The following is a 16,652-nucleotide window of genomic DNA, read 5'->3' on the forward strand; positions in this document are numbered from 1 at the left end:
GTGTGTGATGTCCTTAGTTTAGTTAGGTTTAAGTAGTTCTAAGTCTAGGGGTCTGCTGACCTCAGATATTAAGTCCCATAGTGCTTAGAGCCATTTGAAGCACTTGAACCCGTGCCCCTTCGGTTAGCTATAGGTATTGCAACCTACGTCTAACTGAATCTGCTGACTTAAGTCAAGCTTTGGCGTCTCTCTACAATACTTACTCGACACACTTTTCTCCTTTGCCAAACTTGCTGCTCCTCGATGCCGCAGGATGTTTCCTATCAACCGACCTCTGCTTTTAGTAAAGTTGGATAGTAAATTTCCTTGCTCGTCAATTCAGTTCAGTAACTTTTTCATTAGCTATCCCATCTACACATCTAATCTGAAGGATTCTCTTGTAGCACCACGTTTCAGAAGCTTGTATCCTCTTCTTCCCTAAACAGTTTACCGTTCAAGTTTCCCCTGTGCACAATGATACACTCCGCACACATATATATTCGTAAAAAGTTTCCTAACATTTAAATTTATCTTCAATGTTGACAATGATGACAAATTTCCTCTTTTGGGAAATGCTTTTCTTCCGGTAGCCAGTGTACTTTTAACGTCCTCTCTAATTTGCCTATTGTCACTCATTTTGCTGCACAAGTAACAAAACTGATGTACCATGAGTAGCGTACAGAGATGCGCTCCACCAAAACTACTGTTCCGTATTTTTGGTACAGTACATAACTGAAGCAGTAAGTAGTAAGTAGTAAATGTTCAGAATCAAACCTCTGAGGAACGTCCTCTGAAATATGACGAATGCATCAGACCTTGAAGAATTCAAGGCAGCTCAGCCAACAAGTCCTGCTCCCACTTTCAGGAAGACATGAGCTGCGTGACCTCTGCTCAGTGCACAGCGTACAGTGGCAGCACGCTATGCAGTAAACTGGAGAAGATGAAAGGCATGTTTTCCGGCGCCTTTAAATGACCAGAACATGTCGTATAAGGGAGATAATTCCAGAAGAAAATCCTGGTCTAGAAAGGGGGTTAAGCAGATGGCTGGTAACCAACTCCTGGAAAACACTCACTACTCCTAGCACCCCAAGGACCCTCCGACCCTGGGAATGATGGATACCGTAACAGGCAGTTTCGCCTACTACCTGAAAAAAGAAGAAGAGATGGTAAGATAATGTATTCAATGGCAGAGGATGAAAGGCGAGTTTCTCACTGTCTTTAAATAAGTGTTGGTAGCATTGGTAGGGAAAGAAACAACAACGAACGCGTAATGGAAATTGCTAGCCGACGACTCCTCTTCGTCTTTAATGTGTTTGTTTGTTTTGAGCGTAATCGTTCATTGTTAATTCATTGTGTATTTTATATCCTTACAAAATATAAATTGCATTTTAAAGTAATAAAAGTTAGTTGATCATGGTAGCTCCTGCGCTATTGTGTAATGACATCAATTACTTTTGATGCAAGTGCAGTTAACATACACAAACATAAAAAGTCCGTATCATGATTATAATTTTTTGTACTCAAATTCTCCATCGTGGTCGAAAACAAGAGATTCCTCTTGTTATTGATAACTTCGAAATTTGCTTATGAATAGCAGAGATATGTTTTATATAAGATCGACGATGTGTTGGAGCAATGTTCTACATTCTTTTGTTCTGCATTTTTATTCTAATTTTACCGTTTTTTGAGAAAAAGGCGTTTTCTATTACTATACCAAAAATCTGTGTTCTTTCCTATATCTATTTTTCCATCAACATCCCTCTGTTTCACATTACAAAATAACAGTTTTCGAACAAAATCTGAACTACACAAAGGTAATTTCAATTTTTCTGTGTATACTGATCATTTTTAAGTAACAGACAGGTGGATAACAACGTAGAACAAAAAATTTCCATAGATTATGCAGCCCTTTGTAGATATCCTTAGTCAGTTTCTAGACAGGTCACCACTGCTAGTTTCTAGGGAAATCTAGTGACACAGTGATTGCATATGCAAGCAAAGTGACCGAAATGATGTAACGCCCGACAGGTATGCAACACACCTAACATACAGGTAAAGCGATTATGGCCTCAACTGCCCAAAGCTACTAGAAAAAATACCATAGTCTATGCTTACTGATGATATTCTAACAGTAGCATATGGTAGTTTTCACAACTCTAATAGTGTACCATTTCCTAGTCTAATTCCCCTAACATCGCCTGATATAATTCGCCTACTTTCCATTACTCTTGTTATGTTGTTGTTGTTGATGTCCAACCCACAACCTATTTTCAAGACGCAGTATGTTCTGTTCATCAATTTCTTCAAGTCCTTCACTGGTTATGGCACAATTACAATGCAATTCTTGTCAAAGATCATTAATACCCTTTCATAATTAGTTCTTGATTTCCCCAAAATTTTGCTCAGTGTAGAGGTAGGATAAAATCAGGAACAGGTTACGAACTTTGGCAGAGTAGCTACGATATAATTAAAACAAATTTCTCTTATGAACTGCTAATTGGCCTAGTAATTATTAGGGTTCGAGTGATCCTCACCCCTTGGTCTTAGCGCCCATCTGCTGTGCCCTGCGGCCACGCCCCCGACTCACCACTTACGCGACGTGACGTCACACTCCCTCACGGGCGATGAGTGGCCGGACAGTTCCCCACGCTTCGCCTGTTTCTCGTTTTCCGCTTCCTTCTTTTTTTCCTTTTTGCTTCCGGAGGTGAGCGCCAGGCATAAAACAGGGGCCGTGTCCGGCCAGATCAGCATTTCCTGGTTATTGGATCGGCCTCGAGGGGCGCTGACGGCTGTGCACTTAAAGTGCTCGGCCCTCGCCAGCAATCGATAATCGATGTGATCTCCCTCAGTGTCCTCGGCTACGCCTCCCTTCCCTTCTTATCAGGTGCCCGGACTTGTATCTGTCCCCGCGAGCCTTTCCTTTACGACAGGTAGAGCGGCAGGGGAAATCAATTGCCGCGCAAATGAATGCGTATTGTCGGTTTAGTTAATTAACCTTTTATGGAAGAAGGCACTCCTCTGATTGACTACTGTTCGCAGCTTCTCCTCTCGCAACATCTAAGGCCTTCAGGAGCACTATTTGCCGTTTCTACTTTTTGAAAATACAGGGCGAGTCAAAAGTCCTTGGACACCTTCATAAGTGGAAAAATTAAAGGGAAAATTGAAATGTGATGATGGGAACATAGGTTTGACGTAGGACGCAACTTTTGGAGTGAATGTCATTCATGGCCGCTATCTTGAAACCCGCCAGTTTGGATTCAAGTCTTTTTTTTTTTTTTTTTTTTTTTAATGGGGAAGGGGGTGTACGACACATCAAATAACACTCGCTTGAGCTCTGGAATTGAGTGGTGTAATTTGTTTTTGTCTATCTTGTACAGTTTAGAAGTTATTAATGTGGTTGCGGCTACTACTACAGTTATGCATTGCACGGGATGGACGACACGTAGAACATGTGTTGTAGCATTCGGTATGAAGGTAATTTCCCAACTTTGAACATTAATAACCTCTAAACTGTACACGATAGACAAAAACAAATTACACCACTGAATTCCAGAGCTCAAACGAGTGTTATTTGATGTGTATTACACCCTCCTTCCCACAAAAAAAAAAGACTTGAATCCAAAATGGCGGATTTCAAGATGGCGGCTATGAATGACATTCACTCCAAAAGCTGAAGCCCCACGTTAAACCTATGTTCCCAATATCACATTTCAATTTTCCCTTTAACCTTGCAACTTATGAAAGTGTCCAAGGACTTTTGACTCGCCCTGTATTAGTCATCTCGGTATTCATGAGGTTTAATTCGCGTTAGTTCAGCAACTCCTCTACAGGAAGTACGAGCTCCAAATCCTGGAAACAGAAGGAGTGTTTTTCACCCCTACACGTCTTTGCAGTGATGTCTCCGCCCAAAACACTCATAGCGTAATTTTTGCCCTACGTTTCTTTCATTCCCATAACCGTCAGCAATAACAGCAAAAACGACTCTGTCATTCAGAAGACGCATGTCAAATCATCCATCAGTAATAGACAAGCCTAGACCATGCTCTCCACTAACTTAGCACGAGCGCGGCATAGTGTAGGGTGTCACATGGTGTTACTGTGATCTGTTATAGAGTACATGAGTTTCTAAAGGCAGAATCACCCATCAATAATTTTTCTGCGCTGAGACTCTCTCGATCAAGTTGAAACAATACTTAGAAGTCTGGTTCCAGCACGAACCCCTCCTTTACTATTACTTAAGATCTGCAGTATTGCTAACCGAACTACGAAGAAGCAGAAATTTAACTTTTTTAAAGAGAAATTTAAGTAAACCACGTAATCTGCAGTGACACTGAAACCATAGTGTTGTTAGCAAAAGCTTAAAAAATTAACAGCTATACTACTGGCAATTAAAATTGCTTCACCAAGAAGAAATGCAGATGATAAACGGGTCTTCATTGGACAAATATATTATACTAGAACCGATATGTGATTACATTTTCAAGCAATTTGGGTGCATAGATCCTGAGAAATCAGTACCCAGAACAACCACCTCTGGCCGTAATAACGGTCTTGGTGCCGCTGCCCATGCAGCTTCAACACGATACCACAGTTCACTAAGAGTAGTAACTGGCCAGTTGCTCGGCCACCATTGACCAGACATTTTCAATTGGTGAGAGATCTGGAGAATGTGCTGGTCAGGGCAGCAGTCGAACATTTTCTGTATCCAGAAAGGCCCGTACAGGACCTGCAAGATGCGGTCGTGCATTATCCTGCTGAAATGTAGAGTTTCGCAGGGATCGCATGAAGGGTAGAGCCACGGGTCGTAACACATCTGAAATGTAACGTCCAGTGTTCAAAGTGCCGTCAATGCGAACACGAGGTGACCGAGACGTGTAAAAAATGGCATCCCATACCATCACGCCGGGTGATTTGCCAGTATGGCGATGACGAATACACGCTTCCAATGTGCGTTCACCGCGATGTCGCCAAACACGGATGCGACCATCATGATGATGTAAATAGAACATGGATTCATCCGAAAAATTTTCGCTTTGCCATTCGTGCACCCAGGTTCGTCGTTGAGTACACCATCACTGTCGCTCCTGTCTGTGATGCAGCGTCAAGGGTAACCGCAGCCATGGTCTGCGAGCTGATAGTCCATGCCGCTGCAAACGTCGTCGAACTGTTCGTGCAGATGGTTGTTGTCTTGCAAAAGTCCCCATCTGTTGACTCAGGGATCGAGGCGTGGCTGCACGATCCGTTACAGCCATGCGGATAAGATGCCTGTCAACTCGACTGCTAGTGATCACGAGGCCGTTGGGATCCAGCACGGCGTTCCGTATTACCCTCCTGAACGCACCGATTCCATATTCTGCTAACAGTCATCGGATCTCGACCAACGCGAGCAGCAATGTCGCGACACGTTAAAACGCAATCGCGATAGACTACATCCCGACCTTTATCAAAGTCGGAAACATGATGGTACGCATTCCTCCTCCTTACACGAGGCATAGCAACAACGTTTCACCAGGCAACACCGGTCAACTGCTGTTGGTGTATGAGAAGTCGGTCGGAAACTTTCCTCATGTCAGCACGTTGTGGGTGTCGCCACCGGCGCCAACCTTGTGTGATTGCTCTGAAAAGCTAATCGTTTGCATATCACAGCATCTTCTTCCCGTCGGTTAAATTTCGCGTCTGTAGCACGTCATCTTCGTGGTGTAACAATTTTAATAGCCAGTAGTGTACTCAAAAAGAAGATTGAAATGTAATGTTACATTACCCTACGTGCTACATTTGTCTTGCTTATTTGCGCAATATTCAACAGAGTGCCCTGATTTATAATTTGAACAGTATTCCTGATCTTAATTTGAATAAAGGATGCTAATTGTAAGAAATGATAAAAGAGTGAATCACATGCAGTTGCAAAACAGGAGAAACTGGTGCAGTGATACAGAAAATCTTCACTTTTGTACGCACCGACATGTAGTCGACTGGTGGCTGTGCTTAATCATCATAGTCTTCAAGGATTAGGACTTTGGCCTGTTCCAGCTCAGAATTGTTCACTCTATCTCTTTAAGGGACGTCTAACGTTATTCTGTCCTGTTTTTAGACATAAGTTGGAAAAGGTCTTTCCAGTTTAGTCGGTATTTTTCAATTATACGTGTTTGTAATGGGTTCAACGTTTTGTTCTTTCTAATACCGATGTTTCTTTTGCGGCCCGACAATGAATGTATCTTTGGAAAGTAGAGGGACTTCAGCTCAGATCATTCATTTCGTCGTAACTGATCAGGTGCTTGTGTCCCACATTCGCTACTATACAGCAGCAAAGCAACGTTATTACTTTGTAAAGTTTAATTATTGTTACTTTCCATCCATTGTTATAATGTATGTTATATGGTTCCACAGAAATGTCTCAATCTGGCCAGTCTGACTTGCCAACTTAGAACTGCTCCCTGAATATTTAATCTCTCTCAGTAGTTTAGTTATCTGTTCATCTGCAACAACGTTGGCTCTTATGGAATCCAATTCTTGAATGTAGTCACTTTTATCTGTCGATGTTTAGGAGCGTGTCAGATGCGGACTCCAATGCGGCTGAAGGACAGCAGAACGGAAGTTCCGTGATGTGGTCCTGTGGTGGGCCGAGATGCTAATGAGGTATCATTCCCTTAGAAGTCATTTAATTACAATCACTGCGTGTTATTCCCAGTGCAGCCTGGCAGCAGCTGTGCTGAGCCAGCATTGCACAGAGGCATAGGGTAGCGCGTCACTGCCTGGTGAGAAAACTGACGGCGTGGCCCTCACTTTGTCTCAGTTTGGTGCCGTGGCACCGTCGTAGTAGCGTACGGCCTCCAGCGCGTCGCTGCAGGCTGGCCTGGCTGTGGATGTCTGTCAGAGCCTTGGACGTCTGTCAGAGCCTCAGTGTTCTAGTTGAGTGAATCTGCGATAAGGCTCAGCCCGTGAGATCTGCATGCTCCTGTTGCCGGTGGTTGAGAGGGCGCGTAGACGGAAACCACAACAGCACAGCCGATAAGGCCGTAGCTGCACTGCTCAAGAGGGGTGGTAAATGGACCCTGGTCCCAAGCTGAAGGGCTCGCAGATGGGCTGATTGGCTTTACATTCACGGAAGATGACCCCACTGCTTCATCATCGGGTAGTCACACTGTTACTTGCAGGAATGCTGTTGGCAGTACTGAAGATCCGTCAGGTAGTTTGTGACAATTCATCCTATTCACTAGTCACCCTATAACTGGTAGAGCAGGCCTTCCATCGGTATCATTGATGCAGATGTAGTGGCCAGTCTCTGAGTGTAAGTGGAAGGGAGGCGAGGGTTACAGTGATGTGATTTCCCCGTGCTGGTGACCAAATGTGCTCTCATTTTCTGAGCCTACCACCACTCTTGGCAAGACTAATGTTTAACGTCATGGCTTCAGAGCGTTCCTTTATCCGCAGTTTCTATCCTCAAAGGCGTTCTTGTGTCATCCCTACATGAAGTTACTACACAAAGCCCCATTACAGCAAAGCGTTGTGGCTGCTATGCTCTGTCATCGAAGTGCTGAGGTCCTCTCTCTAACACTTTGAGCCAATGAGCTCACTACTTGTTGGCACTTTGAAACGTCCCCTTGGAAAAAATTATGAATGACAGTGCTGGAAAAGCTCTTACGTTATTTGATACAGAAGTAACTGAGTGAAACTCAACGTACTCAAACAGTTTTCTCTTTACTTATTCTGATCATCACTAAACTGACACACAACATTTTCAGCGCAACTCAATCTGACTTTCAATAATCCCTACAAAAGAATAACTTTGACTAACAATAACCTATACCTTTCATGAATCACTTACCTCACAAAAATCATCATTACTCGAACTACTGCAACAAGGCGAGCGCCAGTACTGCCAGCTAAATAAAAGATTCTAACTACTGAAGGCACTAACTACTGATAGGCATAGCTAGCAAATGAAAGATTTTGATGGATAACAAACAACTTAATGCTCGAAAGTCATCTCATATATATATATATATATATATATATATATATATCAATTCATGGCATCCATCTTCCTTTTTCTGACAGATACACCTCCAGATCGTCCGCTTATAATAACCTCTCAAAACTCTGGCATATCTCTCTCCACATCCACCGGTGCTGGCGGCTGACCTCCAACTGTCCAACACTACGCGCTGTTCACATGCAACTTCCCAACACTGCACAAGCGAATATTCCAACGATGTGTTCAACCAGCCACAGACTGCATACAACGCAGTCAGCGATTTTAATACGGAGCGCTACGTGGCGTTACCAATATAAAAACCCAAACAGCCTGCTTACAACTTCATTTCTTCCGAGTGTTGACATTGGTTACACAGTTGCTGCATACTCGACCGGCGTGCTCGACTTGGGATCATCTCAGCCGGTTTCAACGAAATTTCATTCCTGCACCGAATTACTATTCTGCTGTGCAACATCCTGCCCACTGTAAAATTAATCCCGAATTTTGGCACTCTGCCATATAGTATACATGTCTTATTTATTTACCTTTCGTGGGGTATCCATGTTTTTATATCCAAGCTAGTCCTGGGTTTTGTACAGTTTTTCACTCGTAATAAACATAAATTACACAGCTGACTACCAGAATAACCACAATACTAGTAGGAGAAGTGCTCAAGATCATAATCTGGTTTTGCTGCTTCTAGTGCTACTGTTGGATTTGCTGCCATATCTGTTCCACGTGAATCCGCTCCTTCTGTGATGCTGTTAGTTGTAATGCATAACCTAACATTTATAAATGTTAGGTTATGTATTCTAGTGCCTCGAATGTCTTCTCTGGCCAAACAGCAGTTGTGGCTGTTAGGGGAAATGATGTCCCTACGCTACAGTCGCAGGTTCGAATCCTGCCTCGGGAATGGATGTGTGTGATGTCCTAAGGTTAGTTAGGTTTAAGTAGTTCTAAGTTCTAGGGGACTGATGACCAGAGCAGTTAAGTCCCATAGTGCTCAGAGCCATTTGAGCCATTTTTGATGTCTCTACTATATCACAAAGCAAACCACTTCTTAGGATTCCTTTGCTTTTTAGGGGCATCTTGGTCGTACCCTGTGGTTTCACGTTTTTTGTAACAATTCAGAATTATAATCTCTGGAGTGTGTACTGAATAAATACAATGCGCACCCACAGTTTGAAATTTCCCGAACCACCTTTGTGTAATTAAATACAGCCACCACCATGGGGTTCCATTCTACCTTAGCCTTTGCAGCGTTGGCTACTGCTTCTATCTGGCCTAGTGTGTTGTGTAAATTCCGAATAGCTGCATTATCTGCTGTCTCATACACTGCCTTCAACAGTCTTCCTCCCGCAATTATCCATCCTCACCTTTTCTGAATATGTGTTCTTGGCACCAGATCGATTACTTGTTTCAACTGCTTCCCTCATCTATCCACCGCATTCTCTCTGAACTGACGCCAGAACTACTTCCTTCTGCTATGTGTCTTCTAAGCTGCGCAACTCGTTTCTCGTCTACCACTCATTCAGAGTCATTCCAGGCGTCTACCGATGACTTGTTAGCAGGACGTCACGTTGTTTCGTTAATATTATCCCGGATTCTAGTGGCTGGTCTGTAAGTAAGCCCCTGCTTCCTTCTGGACGACGTGTAGGAATAGCAAGATTACCATATTCTTTCTGGCTGCCTGTGCTGGCATGCTACCCAAGAGAAGAGAATTTTGTCACTTACCCTTCCTTGCGAAAGCGTTAGTTCATAATAAAATACTACCGAGTAGTAGAACACTGTGAGCCCATTAACCAGCTTAGCGCTAACAAAAAACAAACCTCCAAAACAAAACAACGAGAACCCCAATGGCTCAGAAATAAAAAGTCAAAATATACACAGTGAAATAAAGGCAATTAAACAAGTGTTCTTTATGCATGTGATATGTCCTTTGAAGTCGAATCATTTTTAACTAATTGATTCCTTGCTTTTTTGGATGTTTTAACTCATGTCACCTATGGTATTGGAATTTATGGCAAAGCGTCTGTCACTCCAACGAAGGGCTTGACTCAGTTTATATGAGTAATTAATGTCTTCATTAGCAGCTGTACCTCTACATGTACTGGTAATATCATCTCTGTCACTTGGTATGGACGCTGGTACTTTGTTAAAATATTTTTATTCTGCCTTGTGATGTATAAGTGTTTACATCTAGATCTACATAAATAATCCTCAAGCCACCGAAAGGTGCTTGGAGGAGGGTACCGTGTATCACTACTTGTCATACTGTTATACTCGCAAATAGAGCGAGGGAAAAACGGCTATCTGTACGTCTCCGTATGAGCTCCAATTTCTCGTATCTTATCTTCGTGGTCCCTATGCGCGATGTATGTTAGCGGTAGCAGAATCGTTCGGCAGTCAGCTTCAAAGGCCTGTTTTCCAATTTTTCTCAATAGTGTTTCCCGAAAGGAACACCGCCTTCTTTCCAGGGATTCTCAACTGAGATCCCGAAGCATCTCCGTGACACGTTTTATTCGAACCTATCGGTAACAAATATAGCAGCCCTCCTCTGAATGTCCTGCTTCAATCTGACCTAGTACGGATCGCTAACATTCGAGCATCTTTCCTAAAACTCTCCCAATAAGCGGAAGTCGATCATTTACCTTCCCTACATCCGTTTTTACGTGTTCTCTCCACCTCATATCACTTTGCAATGTTACGCCCAAATATTTAAACAACTAGACTGTGTCAAGATGGACATTAGTAATACTGTATCCGAACATTACAGGTTTTTCTCCCTACTCATCCCCATTAACTTACATTTTTCCACTTTTAGGGCTGGCTGCCATTCATCACACCAACTGGAAATTTTGTCTAAGTCGTATTGTATCTCCTTACAGTCACTCAGCTTCGACATCTCACAGTACACCACGGCATCATCAGCAAACAACCGCAGACTGCCGCCCACACCGTCCGTCAAATCATTTATGTCTATGGAGAACAACAGTGGTCCTATCACATTTCCCTGGGAAGCTCCTGACGATACCCTTGTCTCTGATGAACACATATTGGGTTCTATTAGTTAAGAAGTAATCGTGGCACTCACATATCTGTGAACTTATTCTATATGCTTATTCCTTCGTTAACAGCCTGCGATGGGGCACCGTATCAAATGCTTTTCGGAAATCTAGAAATACGGAATCTCTCTGTTGCCCCTCATCCATAATTCTCAGTATATCCTGTGAGAAAAGATCAAGCTGACTTTCGCGTAAGTGGCGCTTTCTAAATCCATGCTGATTCGCGGACACAAGCTTCTTAGCCTCAGGAAAGTTTATTATATTCGGAGTGAGAAAGTATCAAATGCTTTCCGGAAATCTAGAAATATGGAATCAGCCTGTTGCCCTCATCCATAGTTTTCAGTATATCATGTGAGAAAAGGTCAGGCTGAGTTTCGCATGAGCGACACTTTCTAAAACCAAGCTGATCCGTGGACATAAGCTTCTTAGCCTCAAGAAAGTTTGTTAAATTCGACCTGAGAATGTGTTCAAGGGATCTGCAGCAAAAAGAAGATAGGGATATTCGCCTGTAATTTTGTAGGTCCGTTCCTTTAGCTGCCTTATACAGTCATCTGCGCTTTCATCCAGACGCTTGGGAGTTTGTGCTGGACGAGAGATTGACGATAAATGCAAGCTAGGTAAGGGGCCAGTGCTGTAGAGTACTCTTTGTAAAATCGAACTGGGACTCCATTCGGACCTGGTGAGTTATTTATTTTCACATCTTTAAGTTGCTTCTTTAAGTCAGGCACGTGTATTTCTATGTCGTCCATACGGGAGTCTGTCCAATGGTCAAATGACGGTATGTTTTTAAGGTCCCCCTGCGAGAACATTTTCTTGAACGTGAAATTTCGAACTTCGGCTTTCGTTTTGCTATCTTCAACTGCCACGCCAGACTGGTCGACAAGGGACTGAATAGAAGACTTAGACGCGCTTAGCGATTTTGCATAGGGCCAGAATTTTCTCGGGTTCTGCCAGATCTTTTGCTAAGGTATGACTATGGTAGTTGTTGTATGCTTCGCGCATAGATCTTTTCAAAGACGCACGAATATCTGCTAACCTTCACCTGTCGTCCTTTGTGCGTCCACTATCGAACCTAGGAAGCAACAGTCTCTGCTTCCTCAGCATCATACGAATTTCGTTATTAAACCGCGGAGGCATTTTCCGTCCGTTATCCACGTACTAGGCACGTAACTCTCCAGACCACGATTTACAATGTGTTAAACTTTGCCCATAATTCCCCTACACCCGTATTACTGGTACTAAGTGATGCCAGTTCACTGTCTAAGTATGATGTTAATAACTGCTTATCTGCTTTAGTATAGCAAAATCTGAGAATTTACGCCCTATTGACCGTAGACTTTCTTTGAATGGCTACAGAACCGACACAGCGCAATCGACTGGCTGGTAAAAGCATCCAAAAATTAACTTAGTTTCACCTACACCTGGTGCAAGCGACCAGACACACTTCACTGTCACACTCAAATTCGACCTCAATAGAGACAAAATTTTTGTCAACTGCAATGAAAACTCCTCCTTCTACGGCCTCTAAGAGGTCTTTCCGATATACATTCCACAAGTCACTAAATATCTCAGATATTTCCACTATCGGTTTCAGGCAGTTCTCAGTCCCAAAATTAATTTGAGCGTGATAAGTTTCCCGGCGAAGGGGGGAGGGGGGGGGGATGGTGGGGGGCAGTAAATTCGGGAGCTTTATTAAGAAAACTTCGACAGTTGACTGATAAAATGGTGACAGTTGAAGTGTCGTTATTCGAACGCCGTTTGACGTCTCTTGCTGCGTGTCGGCTGGCGAGTGCTGATCAAAGCACCTCAGACTACCGTTTAGCCTAAAAACCCCTCATGTGCATTCCACCAGTACTCTGCTAAACGAGTAGCTGCATCCTTCGTGTGGGGCAGCCATGACCGATCAAGAGGAGTCCTACAAATCCCCACGCGATAACGCAGGTCCAAAAATTTGCAGCCAAGACCGTCACAGAGTCGACGAAGCCTTTGGTTGAGACCCTCCACTCCGCTGCAAACCTAAGGGCCCAGATCATCTGTGGGAACTATGCTGCAAATTGCGAGCTCTGCTTGCACCCCGAGGGAGAGGCCAGTAGTCTTCACCACCTCTGCCAGCAGCCTGTACGACCTGAGGATCGCCACTGAACCCATGCGACAGGCGTCGTTGGTGCTAACATGAGCCACAACTTGCAAACGACTGCAACCTGCATGCTCTATAGCCACTGGCAGGGCTGCCACCACATCTCGGATGAGGCCCTCCGGCAGACATACTGAGTGCACATTGGCATTCTTTCCAGCCCTCAATGCTATCTGCCTAAGGGGCTCCATAATGTACCTAACATTAGAGCTCCCAATATCCAGTAAATCCCTCCCCTTGTGTGCCTGCTCGGACCCTGCTGAAGGAGCGGCCACCTGTCCACTCACAGAGGGAATGGGCGAGACCAGACGGTCAGTTTCCATATTGGAAGGTGCCAGGACATGGGCACTTACACGTTAGCCTACCAACATTAGTATTAATAATAAAGGGACTGGCCAGGTCATCAGATCATGACTCTATTGAATTATGATAAATATGAGGCACTCTCGAGCAGTACTCCCTGCATGTCTGCATGATTGACCCACTAACTTAAAGCGTTGGTGAAAAGTGTCGGAAGCCGGCCGGAGTGGCCGTGCGTTTCTAGCCGCTACAGTCTGGAACCGCGAGGCCGCTACGGTCGCAGGTTCGAATCCTGCCTCGGGCATGGATGTGTGTGATGTTCTTAGGTTAGTTAGGGTTAAGTAGTTCTAAGTTCTAGGGGACTGATGACCACAGAAGTTAAGTCCCATAGTGCTCAGAGCCATTTTTGAAAAGTGTCGGAAGTTGAGAATTGTGGAATGTAAAGTCTGCAGATGGCCGTAGCTCGCCGGGCCGCCGTGTGCGGCATGTATCGGTCATCGGAAACGCGGGACAGTACGGCGCTTTTTGGGGTAGCCCGGCATCCGGAGCCACCTGTGCTGGGCAACACGTGGCGAAGACGGGAATTTCGTTTGCCTAGGGGCGTTATGACCTACTCGATCATTGGATAGATCTCAGAAACGCCGTTGGAGGGATTTTGGCGATGATAGAGCGATCGACATTGGCCGAAACGGGGTATTCTTCCGCCGCGTCTTCGTACGCGTGTGAGACGGGAGAATTGTGGAGAGAGTGGACTTCGCCTTCAGCCATCGAGCGGTGCGGACTGCGAGACGGCGTCTTGGCCATCGTCTTCGAAGGGAGATATACGGTCTGTATCACAGCACTGCACCAACGCGTGCTCCGTGCAGAGGTCTGCGGTTAGAGCTCTTTCTGTGCTCAGAAGTGAGATTTTCACCAACGCTTAACCACTTCCAACAACTTACCTAATATTCCAGATCTGGTAGTTATCCTTGCGAGGTACCGAGTATTTATCAACGTAGCTGCCCGTAATAGGGGCGCGTAATTGCAAATTGTTAATGTGCCATTCTCAGGAGTGTGTGGGTGGACAAAGAAATTCACTTTTTTTTATAAATTTTGTCAGTTGTGGGGGATATCAAATTAAAATGCCAATATTACAATCGAATTATCGACTTCATTGTAGCTAGCATTTACCCTGTCCCAGTAAGCTTTACATGTACTCTAGTCACTGCATAGCTTGCCCAGACGGGAAGGAAAGTAGGTTTGCAGTTTTCTTTGTCAACGACGGACAGATAAGTTGACAAAATTGGCCCTCCGCATTGAGCAAAGCGAACGCGTTACAACCTGCCATTCATCCACACTGCTGTGAGGCCGGACCCATCTACCGCGTCGTTTGCACTTAGAAGCAGAGCCCGTGGGCAAAACAAGTGACACCTGAGGTGCCCTAAGCGACATGCCAGGTTCTCCCCCCACAGCTATATCCTGAGGCAACAGCCTGAAAGTGATTGACCATAGCCAACAGCACGTTCAGCTGTTAGCAAACAGCGGCCAGCTCCTTCTGCGTCTGCACACAGCATCCACACATCCTACCTATCCTAGCAAGACTAACTGAAGAAGTGAACCATAAACACACACAATCCGAGGTATGCGACTTGTTACCCTCCTGATGTGACTCCAATAGACGCTGATACATTAAAGAGCTACCTAGCTGGTTGTTCAGTGAGCAAAAACTGCGCTAAAGACTGAATGAAGTTACACTTATAAAAATGCAAGATTAACAGAAAAACACGCACGAAATTTAGTAAATATACTACGTGGAAAACACAGAAAAGTTCAAATGGTTCAAATGGCTCTGAGCACTATGGGACTTAACTTCTGAGGCCATCAGTCCCCTAGAACTTAGAACTACTTAAATCTAACTAACCTAAGGACATCACACACATCCATGCCCGAGGCAGGATTCGCACCTGCGACCGTAGCGGTCGCGCGGTTCCAGACTGTAGCGCCTAGAACCGCTCGGCCACCTCGGCCGGCCACAGAAAAGTACAAACACTTATTTTTCCACTGTGTAAACCCACCCGTATCACAGACGAGAGCTGGAGCCCGACTAAATTACCAAAAACCAATAACCCACTCGATATTGCGGCAATTTCCATGAACATTGTCCTGTTCCTCACGTTCGAGTGCCTTTGCCTTCAGCCGTTTGACCTTCTCCCAAACTTCTTTTAATAGTTTATCCACTAACTCATCAGTAGCACCTTATTTTTTTTCCAGAACCTCAAAAGGAGATGGCATCATTCTGCTGTATACTACCTCACAGCCTGAAGAACCTGTACTGGTGTGTAATTATGTGCTGAGAATACATATTAAAGATGTATGTTACAATTATAGAGCTGATTATTCACATAATGACTTAAATTATCGAAATTGTGTGATAAACCCTTTCTGTATGTCTGTTCACCTTTACATGGAAACGACCAGTTCTTAGTTTCGATGCAAAGCAGGTGACACAACTTCTTCAAAAAGTCCAACATAAAATCTGTGCTGTCGTCTGTAATTATATATCAGGAAGGCCAAATGTTAATATATAATTATTAACCATCATGTTTGTGACCATGATCATGTGCTAGTCCAGAACTGCTCACATTGCTACAAACCCAGGAAAGTGATCTATTGTTGTCAGAATGTACTTACTAACAGCTGCTGTCATATTAAGTGGTTCAATAATGTCCAAAAGAAGCATTTCAAAAGTTTTTGTTGCATGTGGCAATATTTGTAATGGTACGCTCTTTGTGCACGTAGCACACAGCTCTCACATACTTTCCAACATCTTGCTTTGTGGTTCTACACCATTTTTTTTAAGATGTGCATCAGGCTGTTTTTCTACATACCACATGATCATGTGCCTTTTGAAATATTTCTCTTCTGAACAATTCGGGAACCACTATGCATGGTCCGCTCTTTGTTCTTCTGCACACCAACCTGTAATGTGCCACAAAATGTGGCTGCAGTCTAAATGCCCAGGGTCTACGTCAGTACATAGTGCTTTTTGCCGCTGTGACGAGATTTGCATATTGCTCGTAAAGCTCCAATTTTCCTGCTTAGCATGCATTACTATGGATCTTCCAGGTTTATAACCGGCCGCAGTGGCCAAGCGGCTCTAGACGCTTCAGTCTGGAACCGCGTGACCGCTACTGTCGCACGTTCCAATCCTGCCTCGGGC

The sequence above is a fragment of the Schistocerca serialis genome, chromosome 2 (assembly GCF_023864345.2).
Source record: "Schistocerca serialis cubense isolate TAMUIC-IGC-003099 chromosome 2, iqSchSeri2.2, whole genome shotgun sequence".
Taxonomy (NCBI): Eukaryota; Metazoa; Arthropoda; class Insecta; order Orthoptera; family Acrididae; genus Schistocerca; species Schistocerca serialis.